This window comes from Dama dama, chromosome 19 (genome assembly GCF_033118175.1).
Source record: "Dama dama isolate Ldn47 chromosome 19, ASM3311817v1, whole genome shotgun sequence".
NCBI lineage: Eukaryota > Metazoa > Chordata > Mammalia > Artiodactyla > Cervidae > Dama > Dama dama.
Genome location: NC_083699.1, coordinates 65,624,476 through 65,630,513, shown reverse-complemented (window position 1 = coordinate 65,630,513; position 6,038 = coordinate 65,624,476). Strand labels below are relative to the sequence as shown.

Here is a 6,038-nt window from a genome sequence, read left to right as displayed (position 1 = left end):
CTACACTTGGTTCATTGCCGAGTTAGTGAAGGGAGGTGGGATGCTGTCAGAAGCCGTCACATCAGGATGTGACAAGGAGGGAAGAAGCTGCCACTCACTCCCGGCGGCAGAGATGTGCCATGTGGGGAACACGCCAGCCCTGGCAGCCTCACTGGGCCCTGTTTTCAGGGCCCCATTATATTACCAGACTGACACATGCACTTCACAATTACAGTTTTGTGTCATTCAGAAAAGTCTACAATTATGGCCACATGGCTTTTTTTTTCTCCCAAGGCAGGAAAGTGCTTAATCCATTTCAGAAAACCTTACATCAAAGAATGGTTAGGTCTAGACATTTAAAATGACAAATTTGAATTATCTGGTAAGACCACTAATCTAGGTTTCCCAATTCCAACTAATAGGATAGAAAATTAAAAAGAGTCCCAGCTTTTATTTCCAGTTGTGTTATTAACTAGCTATGTGGTCTGGGAGCCTGGTTTTCATACCTTTAAACTGGAAAGGCCTAGATTTACACTGTCTAGTATAGTGCTACATACAATTATTTAAATTTAAGTTAATTAAAAATAAATAAGATGAAAAATTCAGTTCCCTTTGGGACTTCCCTGGTGGTCCAGTGGTGAAGACTCTGTGCTTCCAATGCAGAGGGCCCAGGTTCGATCCCTAGTCAAGAAACTAGATCCCACATGCCACAACTAAAGATTCCACAGGTTACAACTAAGACCCAGTGCAACCAAATAAATAAAACGTTAAAAAAAAGATTGAGTACCCCAGACACATTAAAAGTGTACCATACTAGACAGTGTAAATCTAGGCCTTTCAGTTTCAGTTCAGTTCAGTCACTCAGTCGTGTCTGACTCTTTGAAACCCAATGGACTGCAGCACGCCAGGCCTCCCTGTCCATCACCAACTCCCATAGTTTACTCAAACTCATGTCCATCAAGTCAGTGATGCCATCCAACCATCTCATCCTCTGTCGTCCCCTTTTCCTCCTGCCTTCAATCTTTCCCAGCATCAGGGTCTTTTCAAATCAGTCAGCTCTTCACATGAGGTGGTCAAAATATTGGAGTTTCAGCTTCAGCATCAGTCCTTCCAGTGAATATTCAGAACTGATCTCCTTTAGCATGGACCAGTGTGATCTCCTTGCAGTCTAAGGGACTTTCTAGTTTAAAGGTATGAAAACCGAGCTCCCAGACCACATAGCTAGTTAATAGCACAACTGGAAATAAAAGCTGGGACTCCTCTTTAGTTTTCTTTCCTATTACATGAGTTGGGTGGCCATCATATTGGAGAGTGCAGATATAGAACATTTCCATCGTCACTGAAAATTCTACTGGTCTGCCCTGCTTTAGATCCTGAAAGTAAATTATGTTTCATATCTTGTGCCCCTGCCTGTTGATGGATAATGATTAATGGAAAATGTCCCAGGCTATCTGCTGAGGTTGTGAGCCATCCTGGCTCTCTCTGAGAACTGCTCCCTGGTCCACAGGACTGGGCACAGCATAGACGCTTTGAAAGCTGTCACTTCGGTTACTCAGACCCTCTCTCTTGGGAATTTGGTGCTAAGATTCAGATATAATCTCTAAACATGAGTACATTGAGTCTGAGTACAAGATCTCAAGCAGCTAGAAATGCAGAGAAAGCCTGACTGCAGACAGAAAACAGGGAAGCATGCAAAAACCCAGAGATCAAGGACTTTCAAGTTCCTGGTTGCTCAGGCCCAGCTGCATTCTTGCACTTGAGTTTGGGGAGGTATCTTTGTATAAAATTTCTCCGTATTTGGCTCCAGTTTGGCTCAAGTTGATTTCCATTACCTGTAACTGAAGAATCTACTATCTAAATCAAGAGTTGTTTCTGAGAATTGAGAAGAACTCTAAAGCTCTATTCAGACACAGCAGAAGAATGTAGTGATTGATTGACGATGTCTGCTATGGGTACGGATTGGGGAAGCGGAAGCATCTGTGCTAAATATTTGCCAACTCTGATTAGCTAATTTCTGGAAAGCTCTTCAGCTCTCAAATTCTTTTTGTTTCTCTGGTGAATACTTATGGATTTTTCTTCTGATAACGCTGGATGAACAGAATATTTTTGCTTCACACCCTAATGTTTACTATTAACTATTTCCATTGGTGAAATAAAGTTTAATGACACTTTAAAACCTTAGAGAAATAATAAATTGGAGCTATTAAGCATCAATGTCTCCAAGCTTTACATAAAATGTGAGCTCTAAATCCAATAAAATGTTAGCAAACTTTTATTGGATTTAGAAAAACATCTGCTTCATTGACTATGCTAAAGCCTTAGACTGTGTGGATCACAACAAATTGTGGAACATTCTTAAAGAGATGGGAATACCAGACCACCTTACCTGCCTCGTGAGAAACCTATATTCAGGTCAACAAGCAACAGTTAGAACCAGACATGGAACAACAGACTGGTTCAAAATTGGGAAAGGAGTACGTCAAGGTTGTGTATTGTCACCCTGCTTATTTAACTTATGCGAGTACATCATGTGAAATGCTGGATGAAACACATGCTGGAATCAAGATTGCTAGGAGAAATACCAATAACCTCAGGTACACAGATGACACCACCCTTATGGCAGAAAGCAAAGAACAACTAAAGAGCCTCTTGATGAAAGTGAAAGAGAGAGTGAAAAAGTTGGTTTAAAACTCAACATTATAAGGAAGTAAAAATAAATTAAATTTCTTTGGAAAAAAAAAAAAAACTCAACATTAAAAAAACTAAGATCATGGCATCCAGTCCCATCACTTCATGACAAATAGATGGGGAAACAATGGAAACAGTGAAAGATTTTATTTTGGGGGGCTCCAAAATCACAGCAGATGATGACTGCAGCCATGAAATTAAAAGACACTTGCTCCCTGGAAGAAAAGCTAAGGCAAACCTAGACAAACAAGAAGCTATTAGAAAGCTTTAAAAAGGTTTGTGTATTAAAAAGCAGAGACATTACTTTGCCAACAAAGGTCTGTATAGTGAAAGCTATGGCTTTTCTAGTAGTCATGTATGGATGTGAGAATTGAACCATAAAGAAGGCTGAGCACTGAAGAATTGATGCTTTCAAACTGTGTTATTGGAGGAGACTCTTGACAGTCCCCTAAGGAGATCAAACCAGCCAATCCTAGAGGAAATAAATGCTGATGATTCATTGGAAGGACTGATGCTGAAGCTGAAGCTCCAACACTTTGGCCACCTGATTAGAAGAGCCAGCTCATTGGAAAAGACCCTGATGATGGGAAAGATTGAAGGCAGGAGGAGAAGGGAACAACAGAGGATGAGGTGGTTGGATGGCTTCATCAACTCAATAGACATGAGTCTGAGCAAGCTCCAGGAGATAGTGAGGGACAGGGAAGTGGGCATGCAGCTGTCCATGGGGTCGCAAAGAGTCAGACACAACTGAGTGACTGAACTGATTGAATTTTTTAGCAATGCCAGTCAAATTCCCTAAAACTTGTATCTTATGTTTTTTTTTTTAAGTCACACTATGAAGCCACCATCACTCTGATACCAAAACCAGACAAAGACGCTACCAAAAAGGAAATTACAGGCCAATGTCTTTGATGAATTTAGATCTGAAAGTTCTCAACAAAGTATTAGCAAACTGAATCCAACAACATATAAAAAAGATCATACACCACAATCAAGTAGGATTCATTCCAGGGTCATAAGGATGGTTCAACATATGTAAATTAATCAATATGATACACCGTATTAACAAAAGACAAAAACCACAAGATCATCTCAATAGATGCAGAGAAAGCATCTGGTAAAATTCAGCAGCCTTTCATGATAAAAGTCTCTTACCAAAGTGGATATAGAGGGGCCATATCTCAGCATAATATGGGACAAACCCACAGCCAATATAATATTCAATGGTGAAAAGCTGAAAGCCTTCATGCTAAAATCTGGAACAATCTAAGGATACTCACTCTCATCACTTCTATTCAACATAGTATTGGAAGACCTCGCTGCAGCCATCACACAAGAAAAGGAAATAAAAGGTATCCAAATTGGAAGAAAAGAGGTAAAATTGTCATTAGATGGAGATGGCATTATGCTGTAAATATAAAACTTTAAAGATGCCACACAAAAACTTCTAGAACTGGTAAGCAAATTCATCTAGGTAGCAGGATATAAGATTAACATACAGAAATGAGTTGCATTTCTTTATACTAACAATGAAATATCAGAAAGAGAATGTAAACAAACAATCCCTTTTAAAATTGCAGCAATAAATAAATAAATAAATAAATAAAATAATTAGGAATAAACCTCACCAAGGAGGTGAAAGACTTATATGCTGAAAACTACAAAACATTACTAAAGCAAACTGAAGATGATTCAAAGAAATGGAAAGATATCCTATGCTCTTGGACTGCAATAATTAATATCATTAAAATGACCATACTACCCAAAGCAGTCAACAGATTTAATGTGATCCCTATCAAATTACCCATGACATTTTTCATAGAATTAGGATAAATAATCCTAACGTTTATATATTATAAAACAATTTTTAAAAAACCAGAACTGCCAAAGCAATCCTTTGGAAAAAGAACAAAGCAGAAGGCATAACCCTCTCAGACTTTAGACAATAATGCAAAGCTACAGTAATCAAAACAGTACGGTCTTGGCACAAACACAGACATATAGATCAATGGAACAAAACAGCGAGCCCAGAAATAAACCCACACAACTATGAACAATTAATCTTCAACAAAGGAGACAAGAGTATACAATGGAGAAAAGACAATCTCTTCAGCACGTGGTGTTGGGAAAGTTGAACAGCAACATGTAAACCAATGAAGTTAGAACACAACCTCACACCATACTCAAAAAGAAACTCAAAACAGCTTAAAGACTTAAATATAAGACATGACAACATAAAACTCCTAGAAGGGGACATAGGCAAAACATTCTCTGATACAGATCGTACCAATGTTTTCTTTTGTTGAATGTGAAGGCTACTCCATTCCTTCTAAGGGATTCTTGCCCACAGTAGTAGATATAATGGTCATTTGAATTAAATTCGCCCATTCCTGTCCATTTTAGTTCACTGATTCCTAAAATGTCGATGTTCACTCTTGCCATTTCGTGTTTGACCGCACCCAATTTATCTCGATTCAGGGACCTTGCATTCCAGGCTCCTATTCAATATTGTTCTTTATAACCTTAAACTTTACTTTTTTTTTTTTTTCCGCTCAGTCATGTCCGACTCTTTGCGACCCCGCGGACTGTAGTCTACCAGGCTCCTCCATTCATGGGATTCTTCAGGCAAGAATACTGGAGTGGGTTGCCATTTCCTTCTGCATTGAACTTTACTTTCAGTGCTAGATACAACCAAAACTGAGCACATCATTTCCACTCTGGCTCATCCTCTTCCTTCTTTCTGTAGCTATTTCTCCACTCTTCCCCAGTTGTATTTTGGACACGTTCCTACCTAGGGGGAGTTCATCTTTCAGTGTCATATTTCTTGCCTTTCATACTGTTCCTGGGGCTTTCAAAGCAAGAATACTGAAGTGATTTGCCATTCTTTCTCCAGTGGGCCATGTTTTGTCAGGCCCTAACTAGCAGGGACATGCCCTTCAGCCACTCACTGTAGCTGGATGACATGCCTGGTGCCCTGGTTGTCCCACTGCTGATCCTCTTTGAGCATGTAAACCTTCACTGGCCATCGGATGTTGGTTGACCTGTGGCTGGGGGTCGAGGCAAAGGCCTGGCCTGACTGGCTGGGAAGGGGGTCCAAGGAAGGCTGGAGCCAGTATTGGAGGTGCCCAAGAGTGGAGGGCACCCTGGCCTCACTGCTGCTGCTGGCCACCCTGGAGCTGACCTGCCACCCAGGAGTTGACAACAAACTGTAGACTGTTCTTGAAGAGATGGGAATACCAGGCCACATTACCTGCCCCCTGAGAAAGCTGTATGCAGGACAAGAAGCCACAGTTAGAGCCAGACATGGAACAACAGACTGGTTCAAAATTGGGAAGGGAGTACATCAAGGCTGTATATTGTCACCCTGCTTA

The 6,038-nt window shown here is 40.4% G+C and overlaps 1 non-coding gene across 1 annotated transcript; it reads left to right on the top strand.

Annotated features, from left to right (window-relative positions):
* Positions 1-599: 599 nt before the first annotated feature.
* Positions 600-672, top strand: TRNAG-UCC (transfer RNA glycine (anticodon UCC)). The gene has a single exon. It is a non-coding gene; the product is annotated as a tRNA-Gly (tRNA).
* The last annotated feature ends 5,366 nt before the right edge of the window (positions 673-6,038 follow it).